The sequence below is a fragment of the Microtus oregoni genome, unplaced genomic scaffold, assembly GCF_018167655.1.
Source record: "Microtus oregoni isolate MIOR12 unplaced genomic scaffold, Mior012 000139F_ref0000186, whole genome shotgun sequence".
Classification (NCBI taxonomy): Eukaryota; Metazoa; Chordata; class Mammalia; order Rodentia; family Cricetidae; genus Microtus; species Microtus oregoni.
In genome coordinates this window covers 345,944-361,671 of record NW_024544789.1, presented here as the reverse complement: position 1 = coordinate 361,671, position 15,728 = coordinate 345,944, and positions in this window count along the sequence as shown.

The window sequence follows — 15,728 nt, the reverse complement described above, 5'->3', positions numbered from 1 at the left end:
AAATGGCAGGCAGCCATTTTAAAGTTGGGAAGACAAATGATCACAGGTTAGGCCTGACTTTCTTTCTTGCTTGCTTCCCGATAAAAATTCATGATTTGATCCTTGCATAAGTTTAGTGAGAACCAAGCCAGCATTGTGGGCAACATGTGGAAACTGCCGAAGCCATCGGGACAATGGTGTCCAAGCCACCACATCAACAGCCCTTTCCTCTTTCCCTAGCTTCTCTGTTTCTGGGCAGGGCACGTGACCAGCTCTGGCCAATCAATGGACTATGGAGCAAAATGACTTGAGCAACTTCTAGTCTCAAATACAGAGGAATGTGCTATGACCTTCTGGATGTTTCTTTCCCTTTTTATGAAGGCCAAGGAAGCCCATTACTCAATACGTACCAAAGCTGCCATTAACTGCTCACCGCCTGCCATTAGTAGGTAGGGAGTGGGATCAAAAAGCAAATATTGGTCTAGTCTGGGAGTTTTGAGTTATCTGGAATAACTCACCTACCCTACCACGAGCTGTCACTCAAATGGTGGAGTTCAGACCCATAATTCCAAATCACAGTGCACATTAAAAATATCTGTCCCCAAGCCCATCCTTTCAGAATGCCAGGCTTGACTCTGAGTGTCGTGCAGGCCTGGGATCATTCTAAGGTTCCCCAGGGCCTGCATTGTGCACCCCCTGTTTCAAATGCCACTGCTTTAAAGTGAGAAGCTGTGTGTTGCAGTGTTCATAAAGGTGAACACGTGACTCATGCTTGGGTCAATATCTGCTCTTCAGGCTAGCTTCTCTCTCTTCATACGGCAATAAACATACCTGTGTTTTATGTTGTGTTAAACTATGCTGGTTTTACATACAGCAGCTGATTTGAGAAGCCATGTGCATGCATACCGTATATATGTACAAACGCAGGCTTGAGAGATGTCAAGAGGCTTATAGTTAGAGGTTCCTCTATAAACAGGCCAGAGGTCCTAACCTGGGAAGCTCAGCCTGGAGTGTTCAGGGCTCTGTCTCTGGAACATTCGAAGGCAAGACCCTAACAGCTTTTGAGACACTTTCACATGCTGAGGACATTTTTCCACTTTAGCCAGAATTCAAGCTGGAATTGTGGGTGAGATTGTTGTTGAACAGGGTGATGATTGTTGCTGCTTCCCCTCCTGGGGCCAGGTGTCCTGCATGCCACAAGATTCCAGGGACAGAGAGAGTTTCTGCAAGCTGAGAGCTGGGTGGGGGCCTGTAATCACAGTCCCGTTCCAGGGATGAAATAAAAAGGTGTGATGTTTCTCTTCTCTACTCCCAGGCTTGTGTGTTGGCATCTATGACCCAACACAAATCAGTGGATGAAGAGGCCTTTAAAGATAGCAAGCAACAGCACGTGCAGAGGCTCAAAATGACACCATCCCTAGGAACATTCAAACAGAAAAGCAAATGTCAAAAGAGAACCTGGGAAATCTAGCAGACTGCATAGAGCTAAAAGCTACAATCATTTCAGGAATGTGACTTGTGTCCCTGGTGATGTGATGAAGGTGGCATCTCATCAGAAAAGATAAGGATTAAGATGACTAGGGAATTGTGGGACTGGGCATGAGACAGAGAGTTAACCCTTGACCTCACCATGTCAGAGTAGCCTGTGGTTAATCCAGAGGACTGGAAAATGTTCCTTAGCAACCACGCTCTTCCTTTTATGAAAGAAGTCTTATGGCATCAACAGGGGCTAGAGAGGAGCATGGTGGCTCGGGGTGCTGTGTTGGATGAAGTAGAACCCTACATAGAAGCTGGGCACCCAGGCTGTCCAGTTAGTAGAAGCTGGGCAAAGATCTATTTCTGGGCAGATTCTATTTTCAGATGGTAAACCAGGGAACCAAGGCAAGTTCACTAGCAAGAATACAGTGCTAGGTTGTTGCTGCATGGCAAAAATTCCTGGGCTGCCCCTCACCTGAGCAGGGCAGTGACTAAATACTGGGTGGTAAACCTAGATACAGGTAAGAGTCTACTTCTGGTTCCAGAGATGCCCTGAAGTTCTTCTCTGCAGCTTGGAATTCTCTGGGAAATCAGCCAGTGGCATGTCTGCAGTATCAAGCTGAGCTACCCAAATGGTGGTTGGGGACCTGGACAGATATACCTCCCATGAGGCTTTCCATATATATTAACCAAAGTAAGCCTACCCACAGGGAGTTACTATGTCACTCTCTCACATTTTGTCAGTGCTGCCTCTGTCTCTGACCATTTCCATTCCCCAGCCCCCAGTCCATGTTCATCACAACTCAGTTAATCTCCCCAATGCAAGGTTGCTCAGCAGCTCTGCAAATACCCAACCCACAGCTGCTGCTTGCTCCACCACCTAGGCCAGTGGCAGACATCACCAGGTGATTTCAGTAGCCTTTCTATCCAGACCTGTGCAATACCTTAATTTTATCACAGGCAGTCGCTGGCTGCCAGTCAGAATTGGATGTTGCAACCTGACCTGTGCCTTTAATTTCAAGAGCAAAGCCAAATCAAAGTCAGTCCCGCCATTGATGTGGGCCTCATCTCTACAGCTCTCATTGGAAAGGCAAAACTGAGTCCTACGGCAGAGACAATCTAGTCGGCCTAAAGTGTCCCCTGTAAGGTCCTTCCCTGGTCAGAGTAAAGCAGGCTCAGATTTGGAGGGAGGAGTTTCAGAATAAAAAAAAAGTTGTCATTCAATTAGTAGAGAATGGATGGTCCTGGTCTTAGGGTGATTCAACTAACACGGTATGTTTTGTTGTTGCCGCTGTTATCTTTGTTTTTGATTCGTTTTTCTTTATGATGGAGTGAGAAGCATACTCATACATTCATTTTCCCACTCCCGTTCAGCAGAATATGCAGGAAATTACGTGATCTGGTCAATGATTCATTATAAAACAGGCTTTGTGTTAGACTGTTGCCTGACTACTTTCTAAGAGACGGCTCCAAGCATGTTGAAGGTGGCCTAGGCTAAGTAGTGAAACTCTACTGGTTAGGTGTAGTGAGTCCCTTTCATTACATCAGCTTATGGTGGTCTTATCATCATAAATCAAGGAAATATGTATAAACCTTTCTATAAAAAAGTATCAATAGTTGAAATGAGGAAAATGAGCTAGAAATAGGAGACTCTAGGAGAAGAAGGAACCATCTAGTTATCATGGGAGTCGAACGCTACTATATTTGATCGATACAACCTTGGCACTGGAGTCTACACATCATTTATCAGAAACCACCCAAGATATGTCCTCTGATTTGAGCCGAGTGGAATGTCCAAGGACCCCAAGGTAGAGGGTCACTGAGAACCTTCCAGCTACGCTACCCCATTCAAGAGCACTCCCAGGCCATGGAAAGAAAGGTGGGAAAAAAATCCCTGCAGCTCTGCGTTCTTTTTGTAGCTTCAGACCCCTTCCTTCCCACCAAGGTGTGGTTACCTGAGTGACTGAGTTGTTAGTACCACCCCTCCCCCCACTAGCTCTTAGCTCTACCATATAAGTTCCCTGTTCTGATGGCATGGGAGGTCCTTCTGTCTGTGTGTGGCTTTTATTGGTTAATGAATAAAGAACTGGCCTGGCCCACAGCATGGGAGGAGGAAGGCAGAATTGGAGAGACACCATGGAGCCGCCAAAGATAGGCAAGCTGAAATTTTGCTGGTAGGCCATGACCTCTTCGTGATGCACAGATTAATGAAGATGGGTTAAATTAAGATGTAAGAGTTAGCCAATAAGAAGCTAATGGGCCAAGCAGTGATTTAATTAATATAGCTTCTGTATGATTATTTCGGAGCCAAGCTAGCTGGGCGGCCGGGACAAACAAGCGGGCCCTCCTCCTACATCCCGATGTACAGCTAATTCACTGGGGCTTTTCCTAATCACCACAGCCACCTCCGAGCTGCTCCTCCCTGCAGAGCATCATTCACACAAAGCCCATGACTAAACCTCCCCAGCTTTTAAATAGTGATTTCCTCGCGCTTCTGAAATGAAGAGCCCCTGCCTGACAGCTCCGCTCTCCAGAATCACTCTCGGCTGCCTTTGAGGAGATTGCCTGTGAGTCTGGTGAGCACGGGGAGTTCTCGCCTCATCAGTCTAGTAAGCATGAGAAGTTCTCACCTGTGCCGTCAGGGTCAGGAACTGGCTTCTGTCCTCTCTCATGGCTCACAGCATGTATGTTGCCAAGAATTTATTAAGTGACCATGCTTGCTGGCCGGGAAGATCGTTCAGCTGGTGAGCTGCTTGCTGCATGAGCATGAGGAGCCCATTCAATACCAGCAACCATGTGAAAATGCCAGGCACATGCCTGAATCCCAGAGCTGGGGAGGCAGAGACAGGAGGATCCCTGGGGCTTGCTGGGCAACCCGTTTATCTGAATCTATGAGCTCCAGGCACAGTGAGAATCCTTGTCTCAAATTAATAATAACAATAATTAACAATAATAAGTGGATAGTGACTGGGGAAGAAACCCCACATCAACCTTTGGCCTCCACAGGGATGTGCACACGTGCAAACACACACAAGCACAAGCAAGACAGAGAGAGCCACAGATATACAGACAGAGACAGACAGACAGACAGAAGGAACTCCTGACTCTATCTCAGCAGATCACAAAACCTCACAGTGAGAGCCACAGATATTCAGAGGCAGACAGACAGACAGAGGGAACTCCTGACTCTATCTCAGCAGATCACAAAACCTCACAGAGAGAACCACAGATATACAGACAGAGACAGACAGACAGACGAGGGAACTCCTGACTCTATCTCAGCAGATCACAAAACCTCACAGTGAGAGCCACAGATATTCAGAGGCAGACAGACAGAGAGAATTCCTGACTCTATCTCAGCAGATCGCAAATCCTCACAGTGGGGCTAAGGAGAAAGACATGATGAGGTTTTAGATCAGGTGAAGTTCGCGTGAGTATTTGGGAATTCCTCATCCCAAGTGTTCTTCTTCCTCAAGAGTCATTCCAAACAATTCAAAAGCAAGACCAAGGGACCCAGGCTTTGCGTTATTTAGCAGGCCCCAGGGTACAAAACAGACTAACTATGCATTTAATGTTGTTCGAAAACATCTAATAAGCCCTCTGGAAGTCCCTGTATAAAACCCCGACTCACCCAAAGCATCTGGAGACCTAGATAAGAGTCATAGTGCTAGCCTTGGGAATGCTGTGTCCATACAGCCACCCCATTCGTCCCACCTTCAACCCCTCTTGCTGCCTTTCTTTCTCTTTGCAAAGCAGGTGCTCTCCCTGTAGGAACTGGGAGTGTAAGACAACTTCAAAACCCATTACAGTTTCTCCTTCTTTCTCTCCAGCTGCTGGGCTCAGCAGAGCTGTCTAGGGCAGCGTGATTAGAACAAGTGGGGACCAAGGTTCTAAAACTGACACCTAGTGGGTCATTAATCATGAGACATGAATGACGGAACCAAGTGGAAGCCCAAAGAACTTTTCCAGAAAGCCAGGGATGTCATTAGAGAGCGGTCACTAATGGCCCCGCCTCTTTCCTTGATAGAACAGCTCAGAAGATTAGTCTGGAATTCACCGGAGGTACTTTTCATCTTGGTTTAATGATGGGATATGACTTGACAGCTGCACGGACATGTTGGAGCAATACATAATTATATAACCAGGGTGACCGGAAAGTAACTCCTTAACTCTAGCTGAAGCCTACTGATTAAAGACAGTGGATACCTAGGAGGAGGTGGGAGCCCTAATTGGACTTCACTATGGTTTGGAAGAGGTTCTGAAAGTCAGGTGCATCTTCTCTGCAAATACCCTGAGGTTGAACACAGTATGGACCTCCATGAGCACTGAGCTCCGCCACAGCTCCAAACTAACCCAAGCTGGGACCGTGTCCCACTTCACCCCTTAATGGCTACCTGTCTCTGGGAGTTGCTTGAGCTCTGAAGGTCTATCTGATCACTCCCGGGGTTTCTCCCTCACTTAATCAAAGGCAGGGCTAAGAAGTCTCCTATCTATAAAGTGCTTACTGGTTTAAATATATTTAATGGGAATGGCGGTAAAATTCTGCCTATAATGTCCAAGGAGCAACTGCAGCAGCTGTATTCAGCATGCTTCGTGAGCAACAGGGAGAACCTGGTCGGCTATAACCCAAGTTCAGCCATGCATTCGCTTCATTTCACAGGCTGAGATGTGTAGAGGCCAGGGCAGTAAGAATTCATAGAAGCGGGAACATGCCATGCATTGCATGGATAGATACTGGGCATTTGAACTTTAGTAATGCCCTGAAGGAAAGGGTGACCATGTATTAGACAGTCTCAAACGATCCACTGCGGACATAGGCTGATTTGATGGCAACAGTGGTTAGAGAGGAGAGAGAAATAGCAGAGCGGCCAAAGGATTTGTCGGTGTGGTGGAAAGTGGGGGTCGGGGGCCGTGCTCTAACCAGGAATGTAAAATGTCTATGGAACCCTGGCTCTCTCAGACCCCAGTGACTAAGCGTAGCATTTGAACGCTTGTTAATTCCCCAAGTGTCCCGGACACCCTCATACAGAATACTGGGGGTGTGGGGGAAGCAGGTAAGTAGTAGGAAGACAGAGAGGGCTGGTGCCTGTTATAGATAAAACTGCTCTGCAGCCGGGCGGTGGTGGCGCACGCCTTTAACCCCAGCACTCGGGAGGCAGAGGCAGGCGGATCTCTGTGAGTTCGAGGCCAGCCTGGTCTACAAGAGCTAGTTCCAGGACAGGAACCAAAAGCTACGGAGAAACCCTGTCTCGAAAAATCAAAAAAAAAAAAAAACTGCTCTGCAACAACACAACAGGAGTGGCCTGTGTTGTTGCGCAGGGAGGGGGTCCAGGAAAGGTGATGAGAAAGGGTAATGGGCGTGAATATGGATAAAATGCCTGGTATATGTATGAAAATGTCATAATGAAACTATTATTATGTCTAAGTGATCTATGCTAATCTAAAAATTTATATAGTAAAATTTAGAAGAAAATGTGCCACACATATGTATGTATATATATATACATGCATGCATACATACATATACAGACACATGCACAAGTACACACAAACATACACACATATGCAAATATACACCCATATATATACATGCATACACATACTCAAATACACACACATAAATACACACACGGACACATATATACACACATGGACACCCACACAGAGCCTAGCCGTCAACACATTTTCTGATATGTGACGTCACTCTCCATTTCCAAGTCTCACCTTCTACAAGTACACGGTGACAATGGCCCCTCTTCCCAAGCAAGCTATTGTGAGAATCAGATGAACTAACCCTGGTGAACTGAACCCCCCCTTTCCCACCTCTGCCACCTGCTTTCCTGCTCATACTTAGCAAAAGGAGCTAGGACGGGTCACCTGTCAGATGACAGTGTATAACTGACTGCGGGCTGAAGCCAGCTCATCCTTGTTATCTCTGTGGCTTGACATAGTCCTGTCTGGTCTGCTGGTTGTGAATTCCTGAGTGTCCAGAGATCACGCATGGTGGGACTATGGGATAGGACAACCAGAAAGAGCCCCCAGCTGGAATAGGTTTGCAGAACTAAATCCATTTGCCCTGGTTTTCAGCCCTGATCTTGGGCACTAGGCTTTTCACTTTTCTTTGGCTTCCTAACTAAGTACTGCTCAGCATTTGCCTGATGTGAACAGTCTGAATGTAAGACCCTTCCAAGTAACTCTTTTCCCCCCCGAAGCCTCTGGGCCAGGGCTGCTCATGCACGCAGAGTGGCAGGCCACTTTAAGAAAAGAAGACAAAACACTAGACCCTTATCGCCTAGAAATGCTGATAAGCACAAATGCTCCCCAGAGTTCAGAGGATTTTATGGACCCCTAGATATCAAGTTAAAGGCTGATCGTGCCCATCCCCCAGCTTCGCGGTTACATAAGCCTAACTGCATTCTACTAAGGGCCCTGGCTAGAATCCCTCTGTAGTTAGTGGTGTCGCCAAGGGAACACTTCCCGCCATGCCTCTTTAAGCTTCCTGATGCAACCTCTGGCTTGAGAACTTGAGGATCAAAAGAAGACACCAACCTCACAGCCCTCTATTGAGAGAAGCACCAAACGGGGCAGAAAACAAAGAAGGCCTGTGCTGGGCCTCCATTTGCCTAAACCTGCAAAGACAATCAAGACGCTTCGGACGGCCAGGGACTTTTCTCACCACAAGGGGGCACCCGTGTCATGCATTAGTTAGGAACGTGGTTGGGGGTGTTAACACCTTGGAACGTTGAGATCTCACAGTTAGGGAAAATGAGGTCAGGGGAGAGCAGAGGGTTCTTGAGGCATCCTGAGTAATTTTTCTTCTCTGTGCTCTCCACTCCCGTGTAAGGCTTTAGATTAGCGTCATGGTCTCCAACCAGGGCACTTTGTGCTTGATGGATATTCCTCCCAGAACAGGGTGAGGAAAAGCTAGTTTCAGACTGCTCCACCCATCCGAGGCACCACATGCAAGCGCTGAGTCCCGAGTCCAGTGCTACCACAAGTCCTTGACATACTGGGCTTCTGTACAAGATTTCCTCCCAAGGACCTGGCTAGGAAATGGTTTGGAAACTGCTGGTCTCAGTGGTCTCTGAAGGTGTAGATTGTCCAGAAACCCAACTATTCCAGAAATGTGTGCAGCTTCCAACACCTAAAAGCTTCTGAAAGACAAAGGTATGTGATCCTGATAATCGTGAGAAATTCTGACCGCAACATGGCAAAGCCAGTGTTACAACCAAGTCGTCACCAAACTTTAGACCTGCACTATCTGTCACAAGGCCAGCACAATCACCAGGGAATGCCATTCCATGAAGCGACTCGTTATTTAACCTACATTTCCCACTATCCACCGCAGTTTACAGGTAAGGAGAATGTGCTGGTTCATTGTAGTTGTCAACTTGGCACAGCCTAGAATGACCTTGGAAGGAAGATTGTTCATTTGTTTGTTTGTTTGGCTTTTGTTTTTCGAGATGGGATTTCTCTGTGTGGCCTTTGCTGGGCTGGAAATCACTCTGTAGACCAGGCTGTCCTCGAACTCCCAGAGATTCTCCTGCCTCTGCCTCTCAAGTGCTGGGATTAAAGGCTTGTGTCACCACTGCCCAGCTCTCTGAAAGAAGTTTTAAGGAATTATGAGGGAGGCCTGTGAGGAAGTTTCATAACTGGGCTGATGGAGTTAGACCATGCAGAATGAGGGTGGCACCATTTATAGACTGGTCCCAGGAGTGATCAAAGGGAGCAAGCTAAGCACTGTCCTGCATCGCATTATGGTTCTTCTGTTTCTGTAGAAGGATGCATGGGACACGTCCCCTGAAACTGCTACTGCTATAATTTCCCTGCTGTGGGGGACTGTAGCCTTGAGCTGTGCGCCAAAGTAAACCCTTTCTCTCCAAAATTGCTTTGATCTGGTACTTCGTCCCAGCAACAAGAAATAAAACTAACACAATGAGGTTTACATCATTTAAGAGAAAAGAGTCATGCACTCTCGGGAACAAAACTACTTTATGTTCTGCAGCCTCTCTGGGGGAAACCCTCAAATACAATACAGGAAACTGTGGGTATTTGTGGAACACTAACCCCAGGGCTCTCCCTGAGATTCTCCCTCCCTTTGGTACATGTCCCCATCCCTCCAATCATGGCCAGAGCTTCTTCCTTACCACCAGAATTCCCTAGGCATCCCCAGTGCTGCTCCCTTGACGTGAGTCAGCCTCCCAGAGACAACCGAGGCCAACCCAGTGTCTGCATTGAGCAGAAGACTGTCCAGAACCTGTGGCCCACCACAAGGGGGGAAGGAGAATTCCTGAGAAGGTGTGTGGTTACATCTAAATTAGATATTTAGATCCCAGAGTGAACAGGTAATCAATCTTCTCTAGACAGCAAAAAGAGAAAGCAAAAGTACCTGGGGGCCTGTGCATGGTGCAGGCGCTCTGGGCTCCGGAGGGCAGTGGCCATTTATTTCAGGTCCTTCACATTCAGATTCTCATATTCAGTGTCTGGGAGCAGCCAGGGAAACAAAAAACATATAGTTCTTTCCTTCAAAGAACTCAGAAACCAATCCCCACACCACCATGAGAGGTGGTGCTGATGGCCGTCCAAGAGAGAGGGCACTGTCCCCTGCTGTAGAGCAGGAAGGCATCCCACAGAGGACACATTAGTCTGAAATCAGGAAGGTGCACTGGGTCTGTTTCACTTTTCATAGGACATGAAACTTAGAAAGGTATGTGTCTGTCTGTCTGTCTGTCTCTGTGTCTGTTTATTTCTGTGTGTATTGATATATGTGTCTGTGTGTGTTTGTCTCTGTGTGTCTCTCTCTCTTTGTATGTGTATGTGTGTGTGTTTGTGTCTGTGTATCTGTCTGTCTCTTTCTCTCTCTCTGTATGTGTGTGTCTGTCTCTGTGTGTCCCTGTGTGTATCTGTGTGTCTGTGTATCTGTGTATCTGTCTGTCTGTCTCTCTCTCTTTTTGTATGTGTGTTATTGTGTGTCTGTGTGTGTGTATGTCTCTGTGTGTATCTGTGTGTCTGTGTATCTGTTTGTCTCTCTTTGTATGTGTGTGTATGTGTATGTCTGTGTGTGCATGTCTCTGTGTGTATCTGTTTATCTGTGTGTCTGTGTATTTGTTTGTCTCTCTCTCCCTCCCATATGTGTGTATGTGTATGTGTGTGTGTGTGTCTGTCTGTCTGTCAACAGGAGAGCCTGATTGAACAAAAATTAGAAAACCAAAACCAAGTACAAAATCTAAAATTGATTTTAAATGAAAAAATTAATAACAGAACCTAATTTTTGTAAAGCTAGAAAATATTAGGGACTTTACAATTGAAAGACCCTCAGAGTGGTTCTTCCCTCAGGAGGAGACCTCTAACCCAAGGAACAGTCGACACCACTGGCTGCAATTAGCAAGAGGTTTATTGGGTGGGCACAGGTACCTGTGGGCGGCAAAGTCCTTTCGGAGGACTTGCGCACCTGCAGGCTGGGAGAAGGTCTTTTTATAGGAAAAGGGTAGCAAAAGCAGGCATACAGAAGCAATGCATGGTTAGTCTCATTGGTCAGTTCGAATGAGGCGATGGGTTCATTTAGGGGACAAGTTCCCTGGAGACATGAAGGTCTGATAATAATAACAGACTTGGCTCTATCTAGGGTACATGTAGTTTTTCCCAGAACTGTTCGTTCCCCTCCTAGGCCAGGTATCTGACCACAGATATCCTGTTTGACCACCTAGGAGTACTGACTTTACCTTGAACTTACATTTATTTGTGTGAAGGCTTTGCAAAATGGCATTACAGCAGTTAAGCTGGGGTCTTTCACAATAAAGTCAGGAAAAGAACATTGTTCTCATCAATGTGCCTGGCTTGCCTCTAATGTGCTTGTTTCTACATTTCTTGTTCATTTAATCATTGATAGTCTCTTCATAAGACTAGAACTTTGTAATATCATCTTTTCTTGTCGTAAAAATATTAAAAGGAGTCTTTCCTCCAGCTTGGTAGATCAGAGAAAAAATATGTTTGTTAATTTCAGTTAAATGAAAATTAATATTTAGTATTGTTACTCTAGCCATTACTGCCCCGCTGCTGTGATGAAATGACAGGGAGAAGGCAATTTGAAGGGAGACCAGTTTACATGGGCTCACAGTGTCAGAGGCACAGCCATGAGGATAGTGAAGGCATCACAATCAGAGTGTGAGGCAGCAGCTTGTGACGTCTTGATAGATCAGGAAGCACAACGCCAGATGAAAACTAGAGCCAGATCATACCCCTCAAAGGCTCAGTTCAGTGACCCACACTGCAAGGCATACCCCACACATGTCCCACAGACTCTACAAACTCCCAAACCATTCCACAAGCTCAGGATCAGGTTTTCAACCCCAGGGGCCTCTGGGAGGACACTCTGTGCTCCAATCATATAGTTACCAATTAGGGAAACTTCTATCAATGATCTTTTACATATGAACTGTAGGCTTTCAATAAAATTTGGGTTGTCTTTTGCAAAGATGAATCTTCGGTTCTTTTGAACTTGGGAGCATTTGTTAACCAATTTGTTGATAACTGTTCTGTGTTACCATCCTATTATAGCTTTCAAGTTATCTTTGTCAATGTCAGTACTTATTCCAAATAGGCAAAGAAAAATTTAATCTCTTTCAAAGATGTTCTTATGATTGATTTCTCTTCATTAACTTACCAGCCAAACCATGCATGAACCAATCCATTATCTGTATTCAAAATGTCTCTCCTTCTCTTAATGAATTACATACATAATAATTTACTCTTCTTTAATTAGTGTGTGTATGTGTGTGTGTGTTATGCATGGACAAACAGCACCTGCATACATCCCTAAGTGTGGAGGTCATAACTCAATGAGCTCCTCTATTCCTCTCCACTGTATATTTTTGGAACACGGTCTCTCACTGAATCTGTATGCCTTAGTTAGGGTTTCTATTAATGTGAAGAGATTCTATAATCATGGCAACTCTCATTAGGGGTAGCTTACATTTACATTTAGTCTAAATCATCATGGTGGGGCATGACGGCATGCAGGCAGACACGGTGCTGGAGAAGGAGTTGAGAGTTCTACATCTTGATTTGCAGGCAACAGGAAATAAACTGTCTCCACACTGGGCATAGCTTGAGCATATGAGACCTCAAAGCCCACCCCCACACATTTCCTCCAGCAAGGCCACACCTCCTAATAGTGCCACTCTCTATGAGATTATGGGGGAGGGACAATTACATTCAAACTACCACACCATGTAAGACTAACTTGCCAGCAATCTCCTGCCCTAACTCCCACCCCCCCAACCCCCCGTCTCTGCTTCCCCAGCATTAGATTTACAGGAGAACACCATGGTGGCCGGCTGTTCATAAGTGGGTGCTGGGGATTTGAATCCAGATCCGCATGCTTGCACAGCAAACCCTCCACTGGTTAAGCCATTTCCTGAGCCTCCTTGTTCACTCTTCAACGGCAGAATAATTTCCATTAACTTTGTTTATTTCTATAGACTTTTCTTATCATTGATTTTTAATTGAATGTTCTCTTGTTCCTTTAGTTAATAAATTGAAAGACATCAAAAGGATTTAGCCAAGTTGGGAATCTGAGTAAACTTGTTTTATGAAATCATTCTAAAATCTTACCAATTTTAGAAAGACTCAATTAAAGTTGTGTGATTGAGCTTTATTAACTTATAGTATCTTGCACCAATATTTGAGATTTTCCTTAAAATTACATTTGACTCTTAAATGCCCCAAGCTTGCACTGCAAGGCTTGCATGGTACCCTTTGAGTCTAAGCCAAAAAGGATCTGAATGGGGAACACTTTCAGTAGGTGTAGGTTAAGTTCACCGCCATCCTATACAGAGTTTAATGACTATGAGCTATCACTGGGTAGGTCACGCTTTCAGGAACATTCCCAAAGATCTTGTGATAGCTCACTTGGTTCTGGGTCTGAACTGCAAACAACACCGTGAATGGCCTCTGACTCCTCCATTGTCACAAGACCCAAGAGCAAGTAAGACTGGAGGCGATGATGGAACACAAGAGACAAAGGGCTCCGCCAACTGCACGCAAAATATCTAACTTTTGAGCAAGTATTAAAACTTTAATATCTAGTGATCATATCAGAGGACCCGTGGGAGGGGCTATGCGTTAAGGTTTCCTTGGTCTCCTATGAATTTCTGAAAATACGGAGCGAATTACAGAGAAAGAGAAATTAGGCAACAGAAACAGCACAGACAAAAAAACCATTGCCACTCACTCAAAAATACATCACTGGCAATGAGCCTCATGTAGCTAAGAAAGCAGAAGGCTGGAGAGCCTGGGAGCCAGCTGACAAGAGGCTGGTATTCCCAGAGGAGGAGGGCAGAAACCGATCTAGCATCCAATAATGTTCTCGCAGTTATCCGCAGTTTCCCTCCTCTCTCCACCTTCCTGGGGTCTCCCCTGCAATCTCGTTGTCCATAAAGACCTTTTCAAAGCTGTCTGAAGAGAGAAGTACAGACTGCTGAGTTTAAGTTCGTCTCTCTTTTAGACATTGTGCGCATGCCCAAGGAGAAGACGTGCTCTACAAACAGGAAGCAGAAGCTGAGCTCGCTATAACGTTGCCATGTTACCTGCCGAGGGTACTTTACAGTCCAATGAGACATGAATGCTACCTTTGGTGCCTTTTGATTTAGAACCTACGTTTTTAAGAGGCGACCTGGCAGTTACTAGTACTTCTATTTTACAGTTGAGGGAACCGGGCCTGTGGGGACCCAGATGACTCACTGTAAACAGGTTAACAAGGCCCTGCGTGAGTCATCCTCCTAGCCAAGGACAGCCAGACCCAGCACCGCCTGCATTGTCCTATCAGTTGTCATAGGACAGCCTGCCTTGGGAGATGTGTCAGAGGTGATCTGCGCCTGCCATCCGCATGGAGCGATGGCGCGCCGCTGTCCTTCCCACCCACGCGCCTCTCACTTCTCTCTGGGGTTCTCAGACCTTCAAGCCACAGACAGCACTGAACACTGCAATATTGTTGGTGTATGGAAAATACCCCTACCTGTAATTGTCATTCAAACTGGAAGGGCTTCCTCTATCAGAACCACTTTGGACACTGGGTACAAAATGGTCAATGATCAAAAACTGTCTGCACTGAGAGAGCCCAGCCCACACAGGCAGAATGTCCTGAGGACTCGGGTCAGAGCAGAAGTTTGTGCCTGGCATTGATCATCTTCGGCTTCTCCAAGCTAGTCAGCCCCTTCTGTCCTGAGTGCTGGGCTGGAGAGGCCATTGGTGCCATGTGAAAAAGCTGTTGATTGCCTAACTGATGCTTTATGTTGTTCATAGGCTCAGGGACCTCAGCTGCCTGGAAGCTTCCAGTCATCCCCATGAGGAGTACTAGGAAAAGAGCAATTAACCATCCATTTCTTAATTGTTGAGAGTCACTACAGCCTTAAAGGGCATCTCCAACTTTGGAGTCTGCGGTGGGGAACTGACTGGGGCAGGTCCCAGGACTGGCGAGGCCCTGGATAGCCTAGAAGGAGGCTGTCTGATATATGAGGTACAAGATGTGGAAAGCCAGAACCACGGAATCTGGATTGCCCTGATCTCAGCTCATCTGATCAAGATGGCACAGTCTTTCCCCAAAGTTGTGGCCTTTTTAGGGTGTTTGTCTCCCTCCATCTCCCTCTACAGTGTGCACACAGGCTGGGCATTCTCTTAAAAACAAATTCTGACTCAGGAAATGGGAACCGTGTGAGGGTCTGCCATCTAAAAAGCTCCCTGGTGGTCCCGGGGCTGGACCAGACTGCACTCGACTTTTGTATGGTTCTGAATCATCCAGTTCTCTTCCAAAGCTGAGAGAGTAGGAAAGTTGGGCCAAGGCAGGACGGCCAGGTGACATGAGCAGTTCCAACATCAGTGACAGGAGGAAATAAGACTCTTCTCTTTAAAGAGAATTTAAAGGTCACATGTGGTATCCCTGAAATAGTTTGATCTTTAAGGCATCCCCAGAAGGTGTCTAGCCAGGTGTCCAGGAGGAACATGAGCGCTCTCAAAGGCAGCCACAACACCCTGTGGGGATGTCCATCCAGTGACTATGTCACTTTGGTTAGTGGGAAAACCAGCCTTGATGACAGATTCCTGAATGGTTTGGGAGATGTCTGAGCTTTGCCTCCATGAGCTTTAAGAAGAAGAAAAACATCTCTCCATGTCAGGTTCTTCAATGCTGAAGCAGGGACGATAGCAGAAGGAGAAGAGCACAGAGGATGAAATCCTCCCCGAAGACCTAGAGCTATAAAGTACCCAATCAATGTTAA